At 37.0% G+C, this 18,473-nt stretch overlaps 1 protein-coding gene across 2 annotated transcripts in view; it reads right to left on the bottom strand.

Moving 5' to 3' along the window:
* Positions 1 to 17,671, bottom strand: part of LOC121373943 (phospholipid phosphatase-related protein type 5-like) — a 44,908-nt gene extending 27,237 nt beyond the window's left edge. Inside the window, exon 1 of one of the 2 annotated variants that reach the window (XM_041500785.1) lies at positions 17,335 to 17,671. The gene's annotated coding sequence lies outside the window, so the exon portion shown is untranslated. Of the gene's footprint in view, positions 1 to 5,688; positions 6,167 to 17,334 lie in introns of those variants that run through there. The other variant, XM_041500786.1, reaches the window with a different exon arrangement.
* Positions 17,672 to 18,473: the final 802 nt, after the last annotated feature.

The raw sequence follows: 18,473 nt of genomic DNA, 5'->3' as shown, positions 1-18,473 counted from the left end.
CTGATGAAATACAGAATATGATCTGAGAAAATATTTGATTTTATTCAAATAGTAATATTTAATGAAAACAAAATATCCGTCCGTGAATATAAATATCTATTATGCTACAAAATCACTATCGGACAAATATTGTTGAATACGTCATGGATTTAATAAAGTAAGTGTATGTATACGTGGTTGCTTACCACTTATCCTTCTAGTAATATGGCAACTTCTATCATTATTACTTGATTTATTTATTTGCATGGCTGTTTATCCGTTCTGAATATGACCCAAAGAAGTAGTTTGTCAAATGAATATTTAGGTTTTATTCTACCAAATAAAATCCCACAAGCGTAAAAAAATAAGAAAAAAAATGTTTTATTTAACGACGCACTCAACACATTTTATTTACGGTTATATGGCGTCAGACATATGGTTAAGGACCTCACAAGCGACAAAAATAAAAGAGAGAAAGAAAAGAAATGTTTTATTTAACGACACACTCAACACATTGTATTTACGGTTATATGGCGTCAGACATGGTTAAGGACCACACAGATATTGAGAGAGGAAACCCGCTGTTGCCACTTCATGGGCTACTCTCTTCGATTAGCAGCAAGGGATCTTTTATATGCACCATCCCACAGACAGGGTGGTACATACCACGACCTTTGCTATGCCAGTCGTGGTGCTCTAGCTGGAACAAGAAATAGCCCAATGGGCCCACCGACGGGGATCGATCCCACACCGACCGCGCATCGAGCGAGCGCTGTACCACTGGGCTACATCCCGCCCCCCACAAGCGACAATGTTAGTGTTAAAAAAATGCTATAGGCAATCCTATATCAATCCACCTATGACATAACTGTGAATTTATCAAAGTAGAATTGGCATACATATTAAATGAAGGCACTGGACTTTTCATAGCTCATGTTCAATATAACAAGATGTTTGTACAACACCCATAGTTTCGCACAAAATTGTAGTACCTAGTTTTACAGGTAGCCTATACATGTTCCAGGATATTAGACACAGTGGTACTGGATGAAATAAAATACATTTTAAATTTTATTAACCAGATAAATTTTCTCCAACTAACAATGTCACATTTATCACCAATACCCAGACTGGTAGTATTAACTGCATGTGTGAATTTCGAACTTTGACACAGCTTGGTGTTATTTGGTGTAGTGCTATCTATAGCCAGGTTTAAAAGAAACAAAACCAACCAACAAAGAAAGTCGACTGTTAAAATGTACATGTATATTATTATAAGTTGTGTGTGAGAGAGAGAGAGAGAGAGAGAGAGAGAGAGAGAGAGAGAGAGAGAGAGAGAGAGGAGAGAGAGAGAGAGACGGAGGCAGAGGCAGAGGCAGAGATAGAAACACACACACACACACACACACACAGAGAGAGAGAGAGAGAGAGAGAGAGAGAGAGAGAGAGAGAGAGAGAGAGAGAGAGAGACGGAGGCAGAGGCAGATATAGAAACACACACACACACACACACACACACAGAGAGAGAGAGAGAGAGAGAGAGAGAGAGAGAGAGAGAGAGAGAGAGAGAGAGATTGAGATTGTGCTACTACAAGAACGTTACATATTAGCAATAATTAATAAAGGAAAATAAATATAAACTTACTTGCTATTGTAAAACTCATATAATAAATACAATGAAGACACTGAAAGCATCAAGGCGTTACTGACAAGCAATCGTGTAACGGTAAATACAGATAGGGTGGGTCTTCTACATATTTACTACTATGAAAAATGAAATATAGGCTCCCAAGAGGTATATTCTTGGGTGTTTCAGATCATATTTAATCTGATGTTAATATACAACCCTTCTTAAGTTCAAAAGGCTACCTAATTCTGCCTCACAGGTTTATCCCAATAGTGCACACTCTTTTGATGATGAAATATGTTGATAAATCAATACACGGAAACGATAAAAAGATCTCTAAGTTACCCAACTATTATTACCTAAGTGTTACCTGTAAAAACACGGCACCACTCCCATTATGGAGATAATCCTATTATCCAAAGCAAGAAAATGAAACACTTTAGCTTCCTTCTTCGCAAACCGGCAATCCACAATATCAGATCAGCGCCAACACCAATACCCACCAACCCTTTTCGAAAATATTAAAATGTCGATTTTTTTTTTTAAAGAAGTATTACTGCGAATCGGAATAAGCCGAACCAAGGTTACCAACGGTAATACGTCCAGCCGGTGTATCGCAAGCGTGTCAAGTGATGACGACGACTGCGCATCCTCAAACATAACCGAAGAACCGGTGTGTTTGACTTGGTAGACGTTCCTCAAACAAGACATGCTTTCATCCAGGTTCGTGTGTTTATTCAGAGGTAAGAGTTGGACCAGGACGAAGATTCGGACGGGTTAGGCCTGGCTGCAAGTATGTGTGAATATTTAAATTACGGTGAAATGGATTGTAATTGAATTATCCTCTTGGAACCCAGTTTCTTTCGGGAATTTGATAAAGTCATTTTGGGTGGTGACACAACATTTTTTTAGATGAAACGACAAGCGAACAACTAGCAGTAACAGAAACAACAAAGAAACCGACTTGATGGCAACGCTGCTACAGCGTCTGATGTACAGCCAAACTAAATATGATTTTTTTACTGTTAATTTTTAATTGCATTGAAATTAGCCCTTGTGTTAGATAAATTGAGAAATACCTTATAAATTAGAATTTTGTATAACATTCAAAACAACCAATAAAACAATAGAATAGAACAAAGCAATAGAATATGACATCGTGTTATACATACGATAAAAATAGTTATTTATTCTAATAAAATTATAAAGCATATTAACGATAACACTAACCCAACAAAAGCCCACACCTGGTTTTTTTTTAAATAACAGAATAATGATCTTTTTTAATTTTATGGCTATTCTTCTAAAATCTAACTAACAAAACTGTTATCCTATTCAAAATCATAAAGATGTACCAAAACCCCCCACAAAAAACAACAAACCCACGAAGTACCGCAAGGTTTAATGTTACGTGCTTAGTTATTTTTCATCTTCCTTCTATTATCTAGTTTTCAATAACACGCATTTAACCAAATCATGAACAGGATATTACACTTACATAATTAATCTACACATTGGTATGCAATACAATAAACACTCAATAGTAATTACAGTTTTAAAAGTAACAACAACAACGTTTGAAGAAAAACAACAAAACATTAACAAAACAAAACAAAACAATATAATAATTGTTCTGAGAATGTTCAGACAAGAAATAAATTTACAACTATAACATCTGGCCTGGTGCTTATAAAGCCTTTAAAGTCTAGACTCTAGACTCTAACAGAGTCTGAGACACTAATGTCAAGACAATGTCATACAAATTGTATGGGTGTGACGTCATTAGAGATGGAGTCTGGACTCTAAACGTTTTATAAGCACGGGCCCAGGTTCTTCAGAAGGTTGTATAGTCTGTTTGTTAATTATGTTGCTTTGTCTTGTGTTTCTCCCTTGGTGTTGCTGCTGTTACTTCTACACCTACTATTGGTAACATTTTTACTATACCATCTGTTGCTACGACCACGACCACCATTCCTACTATTAAGTTTACTGATTTGTTCAGCACATTACTCCTCGTTTGGCTGATAAGGCCAAAGGAAAACAATTTTCCATCTCTCAACATCATGTTTAATCCCACGTGTGCTAATTTTATTCTAAGGTCAAGGTAAAGACCCTAGAATCAGAATTTACGGATTAACGGTTTGTTTTGGCCAATTAACGTCCAAGGCAGACGATATCCGGTAAGTCTCGGATTTACTCGTTGGAACTTGGGATGAGTTGCTGCCTTCGCTCGACGACACTTGTGTTATATTCAGTACGATCTTTTAATCTGTTAAATATACACCAACATTCTATGGTCAGTGTTGAGTGAAAAATATATTTTACTGGTGTTAAGAGACATCGAAGAAGCAAGAATAGGATTACATTCAGTGGTAAAGCGGTCACCCGAAGCGTGACAGATTACAGAATCGATTCCTACCTCTTTTCTATTTACAGTCACATCAAGTTGCATACCTTTGATATCCATTATATTAAACGATTTGGCATATGCTGTTCTGTATCTAGGCTTCTCCTTCCAGTTAGTCGAATGGAATATTTAATTCAACATTTAATGAAACATTTAATTGGTTGCTCCACGGTGATAACCTCCATGTTAAATCCAAAACGTCCACTGAAATTAACACTACAAAAGCCGATAATTACCAATATCGAACAGGATAACGGTACAAGCACAAGAACAGTAAATAATTTATTTGGAAAACCCATTTTTTAAATAAAAAACCTTAGTTTTTGAGGATATGCAAGAAATAGAATCAATCTAATTAAAATTAGCTCCACTATTACATGTGGATCTAAAGACAGCCAGTTGGAGCTCATGTCCACCAATCAAAACCTTACTTGCAGAATCCTGCCAGTGATTTAAAAATAATTTGAAAACATTCCGAATTATCCTGAGGGTATACGACATGTTTCGTGTGAATTACGAATGCCTTAAAACATGTTTTATTTGATAAAATAAATAATTTTAATGTAAAACTGAAGACTGATTTAGTTTTTCTTAATTTTATAAATAAATAAATAATTTTTAATGTAAAATTGAAGACTGATAACCCACCCCGTACGTATTGGTATGGTTCGCTGTACTGCGGCCACTAAAATAGACTCGCCCGATATTTTTAGAATTTGTATGCTCCCAAATAACGTTATAAAAGGCGAAGTGTGATTGGTCAATATTTAAATTATTATTACGCCCCGGAGTCGGTCACTGGCGTAGTCAGAGGCTGAATCCGGGTGGGCGTGCCTGAACCCTTGTGGATAGGGGCACGTAAAAAGAGTTTCCCAGTTCCCAGTAAATTATTATTTACAGACGAAATGTTACCTGGACATTGGGGACTACGCAGTGTTGTTAGTTTTAAATCACTGGCAGGATTCTGCAAGTAAGGTTTTGATTGGTGGACATGAGCTCCAACTGGCTGTCTTCAGATCCACATGTAATAGTGGAGCTAATTTTAATTAGATTGGAAATAGAATAATACACTCGTGCTCGTTTGGTAGCATTTGTCTTAAAACGCTTTGTTTGGAAACGTATCCATCCATTGTCTTCGGTAGATTTCAATAAAAGGAGGGGTCAGTTATATTAATTTTCCTTTCAACTGGTGGTGGTGGTAGTATTTTTTACACTTATTTTTTGAGGATGTGCAAGAAATTGAATAATACAACTGGTGGTGGTGGTGGTGGTGGTGGTGGTGGTAGTAGTGGGTGTGGGGCGGGGGGGGGATGGCGCATTGCATAATCTCCAGAGTTGAGGGGTCAATGCATCATGTCACCCCTCCCCCCCGATTTCGACACCTATGTCAACTCCCCTTTGCTTGTTACAGATTTTTTGAAACAACTCTGCGATTCACGTAGACGTCACTTTTGATTCACTGTAGGACGTTGTGCTTTCTGAACAAATAAATATACATAACATGTAACCCTACATCAACAATCTAATGGATCGATCCACTAGGATGACCGAGTTCATGTCGAACCATCACCAAGACAACGAGTAAATTGTGCAGTTTTATAAACACACACACACCTGCAATTCAAGAGTGTGTGACACCGAAAAGACATTGAATTCATGCTAGGCAAATACTCACCGTTCTCTCGATAATGTTACTCAAAACCTCAAAGAGGAAAAGCCACTTCTCTGTTTGCACCGTAGTTGATTTTATAGATTTTATACTCTCTTCGCTCGGTAATGCAGCGCAGACTTATAAATATTTTAACTCGCTATTTCGGTTCCTTCTCAGCCATGTCGCTCGAGTAAGAACGCATAGCAACGCGATTTCTGTCCCGTAATACGATAGTTATAATGTTGCTATAGAAAAAGAACATGAAGAAAAAAAAAAAAAAAAAAAAACCCCATTCCGCAACACATGCAGCGAACCTGCGCTGTCAATTATTCTAAAAATATTCTTCAAATATTTTTTAAAGGCACTTGACAAGATGTTTTACACACTTTTTAAAACCTGATTCTTGTTTGGAATTTTAATTCTTACACACATCCTGCCCGTTTATTTCCGGTCGTTGTTTTGTTTGTAAATGAGCCCCCATCCACTGATTTTTAAACTTGTGTGTTAAGACCCCCCCCCCCCCCCCCCCCCCCCCCCACCAAAACGCGCTTTTAAATGTAAAACATTTTGAAGTAACACCGTAACACCGAAAGGAATTCCCGAACATACATATAACTATAATAATACATGTTGGCCGATATCTTCAGCTATGTTTAATAATTAAACGACTCACTGGGAGGAATTTCTAATTAAATATGAATGAATGAAAATGGCTACTATTGTTCAATGTGGACATTTTACCGGAGTCTCTCCGTCATACATACGCAATCTCCATTTTATTTTTCGATATTGATATTATACCGGTTTTTTTTTACTGTTCTTTTTCGTTTGTTTGTTTGTTGTTCTTTTTTACTTGTATTTTGTTTGTCTGTCTGTCTGTCTGTCTATTTGTTCGTTTTTGTTCGTTTGTTTGTCAGATATTAATTATAATACATGAGGGTTTTTTGCGTTGTTTGTTTGTTGTTGTTGTTGTTGTTTGTTTTTTGTTTTGTTTTGTTCTTGTTTTGTTTGTTTGTTTAGTTTGTTTGTTTCAGTTTTATATATTAAATATTTTTTATTTTTCGTGTGACAAGAATACTCCAGACTTTTCTTGTCGAATCGTGTGTTGGCTGTTTAAATTAGATTCTGTACCTTTAATTTATGTGTACTTAAGGACGTCTGCTCCAGAAGGTTACTCTAAAACTGGATGTTTATTTGCACAGTGATGACATCTAGCTACGTCGCGGCGAGCGGTATAACTTTTCTTCATTAGTAGTAATGTACTCATCTAATGGACATAATTGGATTTTTTCCCCCTGTGTCTAAAAATACACGAATCGCCATTATTTTCGGTAAAAGCTGAACGACTTTCTTTTTCTTATTAATTTTTAAATATTTGAGTTTGTTTTCTTTTTTAGATAATGAAGTATTTCTATTTCTGAGATATACACGTCTACCTATATGTCAAAGACTACATCTGACTAAGAATAATACAAATTATTATGAAATGCGCCTAAGAAAGACAGAGATAGTGAAGAGAGACAGAAAGACAAAGGGAGAGAGACGGGGGGGGGGGGGGGCAGAGAGGGAGGGTGAGAGATAGAAAGAGACAAAGAAATACAGGTACAGACTAGAGAGAGAGAGAGAGAGAGAGAGAGAGAGAGAGAGAGAGAGAGAGAGAGAGAGAGAGAGTGTGTGTGTGAGAGAGAGAGAGAGAGAGAGAGAGAGAGAGAGAGAGAGAGAGAGAGAGAGAGAGAGAGAGAGAGAGAGAGAGAAACCCGTGTACTCACGTTTTCTGTTGTAACAGTTTACTAAAATCGACTTTGTCGAGTAGGTAACATTGTCAGAAGTGGGATTAGCATCTTGCCATTGGTGGAAAATTCTCTACACCTAAAATGTCAACACGCTACTCAATGAACTGATGTTGTCCTTTGACTGCGTGCATCTTATAGACCCACAGAGGGTTAGTGTTAGTATTTACTTTATATACTTTAATAGTACGTATAACACTTTATGATGAGAATGAGGATGATATTGATGATGATGATGATGATGATGATGATGATATTGAAGTTGATGTTGGTTATGATGACTATGGAGAAGAAGGGAAAAAAGACAATGATAATGATGACGACGACGACGACGTGATGATGATGATGATGATGATGACGGTGTACATGCCAGTATTTTAATGCCTTTAAAACAACAACAAAAATTATTTCCTGGCCACGCATCTCAACAGTCTCGTGTGGATGATGATGATGATGATAATGATGATAACTTATTTATATACCTAGAGTTCAAGTACGCTATCCTAGCTACGGTAATCAGCTGTATAAGATACATGTTTTCGGCCTAGTTTGTTTTGTTTAACGACACCCCTAGAGCACATTGATTTATTAATCATCGGCTATTGAATGTCAAACATTTGGTAAATTTTAGCAATTATAGTCTTACAGAGGAAACGCGCTACATTTTTTTCATTAGTAGCAAGAGATCTTATATATGCACCATACCACAGACTGGATAACATATACCACGGTCTTTGATATACAGTCGTGGTGCACTGACTGGAGCGAGAAACCTGGTTAATAGGTCACCAGTACCTGTAGTTTACAAGAGTAAACACGACGTTACTATGCAGGCGACCTCTTTTATTAATCAACACCGCACTTTCTCGTAAGACAGAACAACACATACAGCGTTAATTATATTGGTCACGGAATACCGGCATGGACGGAAAATAATTCTATAGATCGATCATATATGTTTACAATTCAGTTCAATTCAATGTACCGGCCTCGGTGGCGCAGTGGTTAAGCAATCGGACAACAGGCTGGTATGTACAACCCAGAGCGCGTTCTTAAAGGTTCAATGGGTAGGTGTAAGGCCGCTACACCCTCTTCTCTCTCACTAACCACTAACCAGCTAACAACTAACCCACTGTCCTGGACAGACAGTCCAAATAGCTGAGGTGTGTATCAAGAACAGCGTGCTTGAACCTTAATTGGATATAAGCACGAAAATAAGTTGAAATTAATTTAGTGTATTGAATCAATACAGCCTTTGAAGGAAGGAAATGTTTTATTTAACGACACACTCAACACATTTTATTTACGGTTATATCGCGTCAGACATATGGTTAAGGACCACACATATATTGAGAGAGGAAACCCGCTGTCGCCACTTCATGGGCAACTCTTTTCGATTAGCAGCAAGGTATCTTTTATATGCACTACCCCACAGACAGGATAGTACATACCACGGCCTTTGTTACACCAGTTGTGGAGCACTGACTGGAACGAGAAATAGCCCCAATACACCCTTTGAGGCAACATACAACATAATATAAACATGTAACAATGGATATATTATATGGTAGTGTATACAATGACAAATACATTTAAACATTTACAGGCATGTGTGTGAATGCAAACCTTCCTGGGAAAGATGTAGCATAATTTTGTTACCACTCCCAACATATCACGGGCGCTTAATTATTTTTCTTTTCATCTGATATTGGTTTCCGCCCAGCGGTACAGAAGACTTGAGGTTACAGGAATTCCAGCTCCGACGCCCTACTCGAGACCCCGGGAATAACTCCAGCACTAAGTGAGGAATAACACTAGTACTAAGTGAGGAAACTATATCTTGCTGTTTTAGTATTAACCTTCTTATATACACGTATATGTTATCATTGTCAGTCGCCGGTATTTTGGAATTTACCAACAACAAAATACTTCTTCCTGTGTGTAGATTTTGACTGAAACATAATTTACTGTTTTAAAGGTCCAGTCTCGTTTACCCCTCATTGCAGTGTTCACCATTTGTTTAAAAAACAAAAAACTGTTTTATTTAACGACGCACTTAACACATTTTATTTACGGTTATATGGCGTCAGACATATGGTTAAGGACCACACATATATTGAAATAGGAAACCCTCTGTCGCCATTTCATGGGCTACTCTTTTTCGATTAGCAGCAAGGGATCTTTTATTTGCACTATCCCACAGACAGGATAGCACATACCACGGCCTTTGATATATCAGTTGTAGAACACTGGCTGGAACGACGAATAGCCTAATGGATCCACCGACGGGGATCGATCCTAAACCGACCGCACATCAAGCGAACGCTTTACCACTGGGCTACGTTCTGCCCACCATTTATTAATGTGAAATACATACACAAGTTCTTAACCACCACCACCAACCCACTCCAATATATAGTGTTTTAAATCGTGCTAATTCTCCACAAGTAGATATCGTCAAATAATTAAATTTTCTTTGCGTCTATAAACTACGGCAATCCCATTGGTCCAGAGGAGCTTTTTTTCCCCGTTCATATCTCGATGAACCCCAAAAAATTAAGCCACGCTTACTACCCCCCCCCCCCCCCCCCCCCCCGACTCGCACTACTTTAGTACAACAAGTCGGATTATTCTGGCAATCATATTTAGATATTTTGAAAAAACCCACACGTGAAACCTACAAAAAATGTATACGATAAATTAATGGAAAATGCTATAGCAGAGTAGACATATGGATCTATACGCATTGATAAAAAAACAAAAAACCAACAAAAAAACCAACAACCTCTCCGCTACGCTTAATCATGACATGAGACTCTGTAAATCATGTAGGAAACTTCACGCCTGTAACTTATGTTCAACAGCTGTTGGCGAAAATTAAACGGTTCCACCGACAGCATAAATGTTAGACACGTTCCCTTCATTCACTTTCATAAAATATAAACTAAACACGAATAGGACAATTCCTTCCAATAGGGCCTATAGGCCTAACTAAATGATCCGTAAAAATGCACAGCAGCTAGAGGAAATGACGTCATTTACAAAAATCACCTGATTCAAATAATAGTGAATGAACGTTCGCATTCTTACGCGACATATGTATCAATGAAACGATGTGCACACTTTTGTATGACACTCTACGCGGGATCATACAGTGTGCAAATCGTTTTTTCGGTTCATACTTGCATGAACCAAAACATAATTGCGGTCAATTCTTAAGTGACTTCATTTCCCCATAAAAGTATTGTCGCTATTTTGTTTCATACAGAATATAACTAAACATATTCACGTTCTACTATCAGTGCTTTGTTGTTTTTGTTTTTTAAAACATAAATTGCATGTGACATGGATTCGGATAGCAGTTAACATAAATCGAAAGATGACGTGTTATGGAAAAAACTTAATCCGATGGTCTGTTCCAAATGCTTAAAAATTATATATGCATCATCAAAACAATAACTTTAAAAGTTAAACACCACAGATTGCGGCTTTTAAGAAAGCAAAATATTAGGTACGTAATATTTCTCCAATATAGTGGGTCCTCTCCTTCATATACCATATGAATCAATCCCTCAATCTGTAAAGGGCCCATCTCTATATATACTTTTGTAAATCTACGTTTTACTTGTTTTGCATTCTGATGACCTCAGACTTTATCATTGTGTTGAACAATAGTCCAATTCCACACTTACTTTACTCTTTACTCTTGTTGCAAATGATAAGTAAACTAAATCTTTGGAAGTTATATAATTTGTTCCTCTCCTGAAAATGAAATGCATCCATGGAGTTGGATCTTTTTATATTTCATGGATTTATATGCATGAATGAATGTTTAACGACTCCCCAGCACGAAAAATACATCGGCTATTGGGTGTCAAACTATGGCAATTCAAACAAATAAAGTGATGATCAACATCAATATAAAACTTAATTAACAAAATTTAAATAAAAACAGTGTAAAGAACTGTCCAAAAATACAAATATCACAGATAGATACTGACTTTTACTCAAAACTTTAATTGTATCCCGAAGAAAACAAGGGGATTTGTGCTGTATTGGCCATTCTCAAAGAGATGTTACACCCCTGCACCACGGTGTGGATTTATATGATATCGGTTACAATCATACATGCAAAACATCTGTTAAAAAGATAAATGAAACTTCTATATATTATATTTTGTATATCTTAATCTGTTTACAAACTTAGTATTCTGTTTGTTTTATTTTTGTACATAAATAACTTTAATTTTGTTTTCATTACCCAGAACAACATAATCTTTTCCCCTTTCTATTTCTTTTCTTTTCAGACTGTCTCTCTGTGTCTCTTTTTTTTCTGTGTCTCTATGTCTCTCTCTCTCTCTCATCTTTTTGCGTGTCATAACTTCAAAATGTTACAGTTCATTTAGTACTGAAGAGTCAATCCTATTTAAATTTATCTTTGTGAAAAAACAAATATTCAAAACTGTTTCAAAACTTGTTTAAACGTGCGAAAGTAATTTTTGTCAAATTTTCTTTATTAACAAAACAACATACTGGATCTATTCCGAACACACCTTCCAAATTTCCACCAAGCCAAGTAAATCCAGTAAGCCAAACCAAACAATGGTCTGAAAAGAGGCATTGATGAAAATGGTCGGTAACAAGGTAAAAAACGCCTCATTCGACCGGGCGCATCAAATACCGTTGAGATCCTTCTGCGTGAAAGGACATTCTTAACATTGGGAAAAACGGCAAACACGTGTCCATCGAGATTCGATTTATTAATAATAATGCGAGAAGCAACATAAATGTTTGTCCACCCATTAAGCAAATAGCGGTTTATTTTAAATACCAGTTATAGAGTAACGGCGTAAATGTTAGTTCATATTTATGTACAAGCGTAAGCTATTTGACACTGTGTTGTCAAAAACCAATATAGCCGTTATATGTTTGAAAAAGGACCACAGCAGTGAATGACAGCACAGAAGAAACAGCCATAACGGAAAGAAAAGAAAGAAAAGTGTAGTTTAGCCACCCTCGGTACACATTTTAAAATCAGCGGTTGTTGTATTTCAAACATACTGCCTTTCCGAAAACATGATTTAAAAAAAAACCGTCCCTCAATCCATCCATCTGTCTGTTCATCCATTCGTCCATCTGTCTGTCCATCCATCCGTCCGTTTGTCCGTTCATTCATCACTTCGTCTGTCCGTCTTTTTTTATTCATCCACCCATCTCTCCGTCTCTTGTGTTATGTCTATTCCGGTACATATCAAATGTCACATTCTATCTGTCTGACTGTCTGTCTGCACGTCTCTCTAGGTTATACGTGGGCCAATGCTCCACAACTGATATGGTATGTACTATCCTGTATATAAAACATCCCTTGCTGCTAATCGAAAAGAGTAGCCCATGAAGAGTAGCCCATGGAGTGGCGACAGCGGGTTTTCTCTCCCAATATCTGTGTTGTCCTTAACTATATAACCGTAAATAAAATATGTTGAGTACGTCGTTAAATAAAACACTTCCGTCCATCCTCTAGGTTATACATTAAAGGGACATTCCTGAGTTTGCTACATTGTAAGATGCTTCTAACTAATACAATATGTATACGATTAAACTTACATATTAAATTTATTTTCGTGTTTAGAATATCAGTGGCTGTATATTCAATGTGTTTCTGGTCGTCTTAATATTTGTAAGAAGCCCAAACTGGATTTGGTCTTCAAATAATTTCGCACGTACGAAAAAAAAATATTTTAGGAAATACATGTAAAATGAAATTTAACCTAGTACAAATATCAGAACGATCAGAAACACGTTTAATATACAGCCACTAATATTTTATGCAAAAAAATATATTTGATATATAATTACAATCGTTAAAAATTCTCTGTTAGTCGATAACATCTTAAAAATTTCAGCAAACTCAGGAATGTGCCTTTAAGGGCTGAATTTACAAAACCTGTTTATGTCTTACACGTGTATAACTACATACATTTAAATGACCATATGTTTGACATCCAATAGCCGATGATTAATAAATCAATATGCTCTAGTGGTGTCGTTAAACAAACAAACGCAAATTCGGCCCAACTACTAGTGAGATATATCATGTTAAAAATTCATTCATTCATTCATTCATTCCTTCATGCATTCATTCATTCATTCATTCATTCCTTCATGCATTCATTCATTCATGCATTACCAAGCGAGCCAACCACCGACTGACCTAGTTGGAGAGAGGTCAGTGCGGTGGCTGTACACATTCCTACTGAATATAAGACAGTTACTCAGTACTGTACTAGGTTGCGAACCCGGTGCACACCAGTCCCATTATATGACGTAGATAAAATGCGAATAATCACTTGGCAAATTTTCCTGGACGGAAATCGCCGAAGGTCGTTCCGAATGAATGCTTCGTGTATATTCAGGCCCATAGCCAAAATTTTAAAAGTTGAAGAGGAATTGTTTTGAAGAATCGATCGATAGCGCGGAGGCAAAACCATCATGGGTTATTAGCTTTGTTTCCTTATACACCCTTTGGCGAGAACACTGTGAAAAAATTGAGATCATAAATCTATATCACTTATGTGTGAGTTCAGTTTAAGAAATCTCTAATTGGTTGGTCCCTGCCGAAGACACGCAGTCCACTAAAATGAACACACAAAACTGTTCAAAACAGCGCAAGTTGTAGTTGGTATATATTCTTTTAAACTTTGCTTTTGAGAATAAGTCAGAAATTGAATAGACCTACTGTACTCATATCCATTAGATTCCATTTATCTTTTAACTCGATTTTGTTTGTTTGGTTATTGTTGTTGTTACTTGGTTATTGTTGTTGTTTGTTTATCTATTGGTGGTGATGATTGTATGATGATTATCCTGATCATCATGGACATCATCATCATAATGATCGACATCATCATTGTCATCATCATAATACTCATCATTATCAGCACCACCATCATTAAAACAATGATGGTTGTAGGATGATGAGGTTGATGCTTCAAATTAATATCATGGTTATGATAATGGTGAAGACGATGTCTTTGATGATCAGGATAATGATCAGGGTAATGATTATAATATTGATTATGATGATGGAGACAAGGGGGAGCAGCAGGGGAATTACAAAAAACCCAAAACAAAAACAAATAAACTAACAACATAAAACACGAAACAACAAAAACATATTCTTTAAATATATATATTTAAATATTTACGTCTTCCAGACAACCATAATGTTCAGCCTTCTTATATTATTACGTTGACGGTAATCAAAATATTATCAAGAATTTAGATTTGAAAACTAGTCTGGCATTGCCGCACGTCAACACGCAGCGTAACATTGATAGAACATCATTAAAATCAGAATTTAGTGCACACGTGACCGTGTATCAGTCACATCGCGTGTCGGGTCGTAATTAAATATGTAGCACTTACCCAACTGAGAGAAAATCTAATTATTGAACCTTATACTGTAAGTGATTCAGTTTCTAATCGCTTCCGAATTACCTACATATTTAAACAAAATAAATTACTTTTAAAAATCAGCTCGTGTTCACTACAATAACCTACATTATTATAATTTTAAAATATACTAGTAAATAGTATATACTGATATGCTTCCAATTATGGTGTATTACTTTACGGTATTTCGCTTGTCGCACTCGCTAAATTCGCGTTTCCTGGTACGGGTTTCCCATAGCATGTTGTTATTCCACCTTAATTCTTGCTTCACGTGACAAACAACATCAGATATTGTGCACGGTAAATTTAGGGTGATATGCAGCTGGTGTTCCCGTAGTTTAATCAATCAAATCAACAAATAAACTTTACATCACAAAGGAGAGAAATTCAATTAAGAACCTCAACATCGTAGACTAGGCCGCTTTCACATGCGGTGCGTGACATGCGGTTTTTCTTTTTTTTTCTTTCTTTTTGCTTTTCTGAGGGCGAGACGTAGCCAGTGGTGAAGCGCTCGCTTGAATCGCGATCAGTTTGGAATCGACCCCCGTCAGTGGGCCCATTGCGCTATTTCTCGCTCCAGCCAGTGCACCACGACTGGTATGACAAAGGCCGTGGTATGTGCTATCCTGTCTATGGGATGGTGTATATAAAAGATCCATTGCTGCTAATCGAAAAAGAGTAGCCCATGAAGTGGCGACAGCGGGTTTCCTCCCTCAATATATGTGTGGTCCATAACCATATGTCTGACGCCATATAACCGTAAATAAAATGTGTTGAGTCTGTCGTTAAATAAAACATTTCCTTCTTTTGCTTTTCTTTTCTTGATATTCCTCGAAGGACATTCAATACAGTCATTCACAAGTTTTCGGTTTGCGTTGTGCGGTACGCGTTTTTGTTTCAAGCGGCATGCGGTTCGTTTTTCAAATACAATTCAGATAACGAATTCTGCCGCACGACATGACAAACATCATAATGTCTTCTTTTAAAAAAAAAATTCATTAAATATTTATTGACAAAGAAGACGCAGTGACATGAAAGATGAACGAAATCTACTGCATGCTTTTGAAAAACCTTTCAGGTGCGTCAGTATAAAACGCCGCATGATTTCGTAAATGCCGCACGCCGCAACGCTGCATGTGAAAGTGGCTTAAACAGAAGGAAGGAAAGGAAATGTTTGTTTAACAACACCTCAGCTTTGGTTGGTGTCTAATAAATGTAATTTCCATACTTGGTCTCGAGACAAAGAGAAAGGAAGGAAGGAAGAAAGGAATGTTTTATTTAACGACGCCCTCATCACATTTTATTTACGGTTATATGGCGTCAGACATGTGGTTAAGGACCGCACAGATATTGAGAGAGGAAACCCGCTGTATCCACTTCATGGGCTACTCTTTTCGATTAACAGCAAAGGATCTTTTATAAGCACCATCCCACAGACAGGATAGTACATACCACAGCCTTTGTTACACCAGTTGTGGAGTACTGGCTGGGACGAGAAACAGCCCAATGGGTCCACCGACGGGGATCGATCCTAGACCGACCGCGCATCAAGCGGACGCTTTACCACTAGGCTAGCTCCTGCCCCAGCAAGGAGAAAGGAAGTCATTTGCCCACACACAGGCTACTCTTACCAAAACCTGATTTGCACTTTCCTATATAGACTATTTATCACAGACGTGGATCTAGAGAAAAAGAGAAGTTAAAGTTTGTTTTGTTTAATGACACCACTAGAGCACATTGATTTATTAATCATCGGCCATTGAATGTAAGAAGAAGAAAACCGCTACATTTTTCCATTAGTAGCAAGGGATTTTTTGTATGCACCATCCCACAGAAGGGATAGCACATACCACAGCCTTTGGTATACCAGTCGTGGTGCACTGGCTTGAACGAAAAATAGCCCATAGGCACTTTATCACCGCATTTGGTATTCCAGTCGTGGGTCTAGAGACAAAGAAAAAAGAAAACCGCTGTCGACACACGAATTACTGTTATAAAAAATAAGGGTTTCATTTTCCCCACAGCTCTTTACACTGTTTTTACATAATTATTATATACATACATACATACATACATACATACATACATACATATACATACAACATACATACATACATATTTATTTATTTATTTATTTTTAATGTAAATAATAATTTTCATATACTTACCTTTGTTTGACACCCAATAGCCGATGTGTATTTTTGTGCTGGGGTATCGTTAAATATGCATTCCTTCATTCATGTATTCATTCATTCATTCATTCATTCATTCATTCATATAATTTATGATAATTATCCATCAATGGTAAAGTCGGATAATCCGACCCACTCTTCCACTGAAGTACAGAACACCGAAACACAAACGAAGGAATATCATATGATAGTAATAATAATTATTAAATGTCATTAGTAAAAAATTAAGTACTTACCTAAGATAATTCGAACATTACAGTTATTCAGCTTTAGACGATGTCTTTGTTTTTTCAATTTAAGAACCACACCCGCCGTCACTGTCACAGCCAAACGTGTACAGAACGGTTGTCAATGTTCAGAAGAAAGAACCATTCATGCCAGTGTCTAAGAATCAGAATAAATTTGACTTTCTTGAAATGTTCCGACGAACTCGTACACCCGTTTCTACCAGCTTCCTCCAAGTACAGTTAGCACACCATGGTTACTCAAACGAATCAACTTGAATCTTTAAAAAAAAACCCAAATATTTAGGATGTTCGTACATAAATTATACAATTCCAATTTGGATCGAGTCTTCGAGAAATATGTCTCTCTATATATCCAGTCTGTGCTTTAACTTATATAACTTGTTACCAGGAAAGGTTAGCAGACGATCAGAGATGATGGAAGCGACTCGCTGGCAAGAACTGTGCGCTGGGACCTTTGAGGAGCCTCAGTAAATGCCACCGACGGATGAAAATCTGTTAGTCAACAAGTTAAAATGTTGTGCGTTAGGGGTGTTTGCTTTCTAATCTAGCCTGATACGACTTTCGGAGTCGCTGCAATGCTGGGTCGTGGTGACGTGACCTACATCGCCGTCGTTCTATCAGGCATCAACGCTGAACCAAAATGAATATCGACTGCTTGTTTTTAAGGTGTTTCGAAAAATAATTAGACCTTCAAACTATGCCATTGTAATTTCAGGTAGTGGGACCAGCCTTGAAATATATAACCATTATATTGTAGAGGTTATTGTAGAGGTCTTCTGCCCCAACAAAATAAACACTCATCGTGGCTTTTCCTGGGTTTTTGTTTTTAAAAACATTCTTTTACCGTATCATATTTCTAAATATTTAGCACTTTAATACGAAAGAAATACCTTTGGAATGACCTTTGTTTGAATGATTTCAAATGTCGTTTGGCCGTTGTAAGAAATAATAAATTCGTACATACGAAAGTATTATTTGCCAAAAATCAATATCGAACAGTTGGACCTTATTTTCGTGCTTATATCCAATTAAGATTGAAGCACGCTGTCCTGGATACACACCTCAGCTATCTGGGCTGTCTGTCAAGGACAGTGAGTTAGGGGTTAGTTTGTTAGTGGTTAGTGAGA

The sequence above is a fragment of the Gigantopelta aegis genome, chromosome 6, assembly GCF_016097555.1.
Source record: "Gigantopelta aegis isolate Gae_Host chromosome 6, Gae_host_genome, whole genome shotgun sequence".
NCBI classification, from domain to species: domain Eukaryota; kingdom Metazoa; phylum Mollusca; class Gastropoda; order Neomphalida; family Peltospiridae; genus Gigantopelta; species Gigantopelta aegis.
Note: the sequence above shows the minus strand (reverse complement) of the source record. Positions and strands in the feature narration are given on the sequence as shown.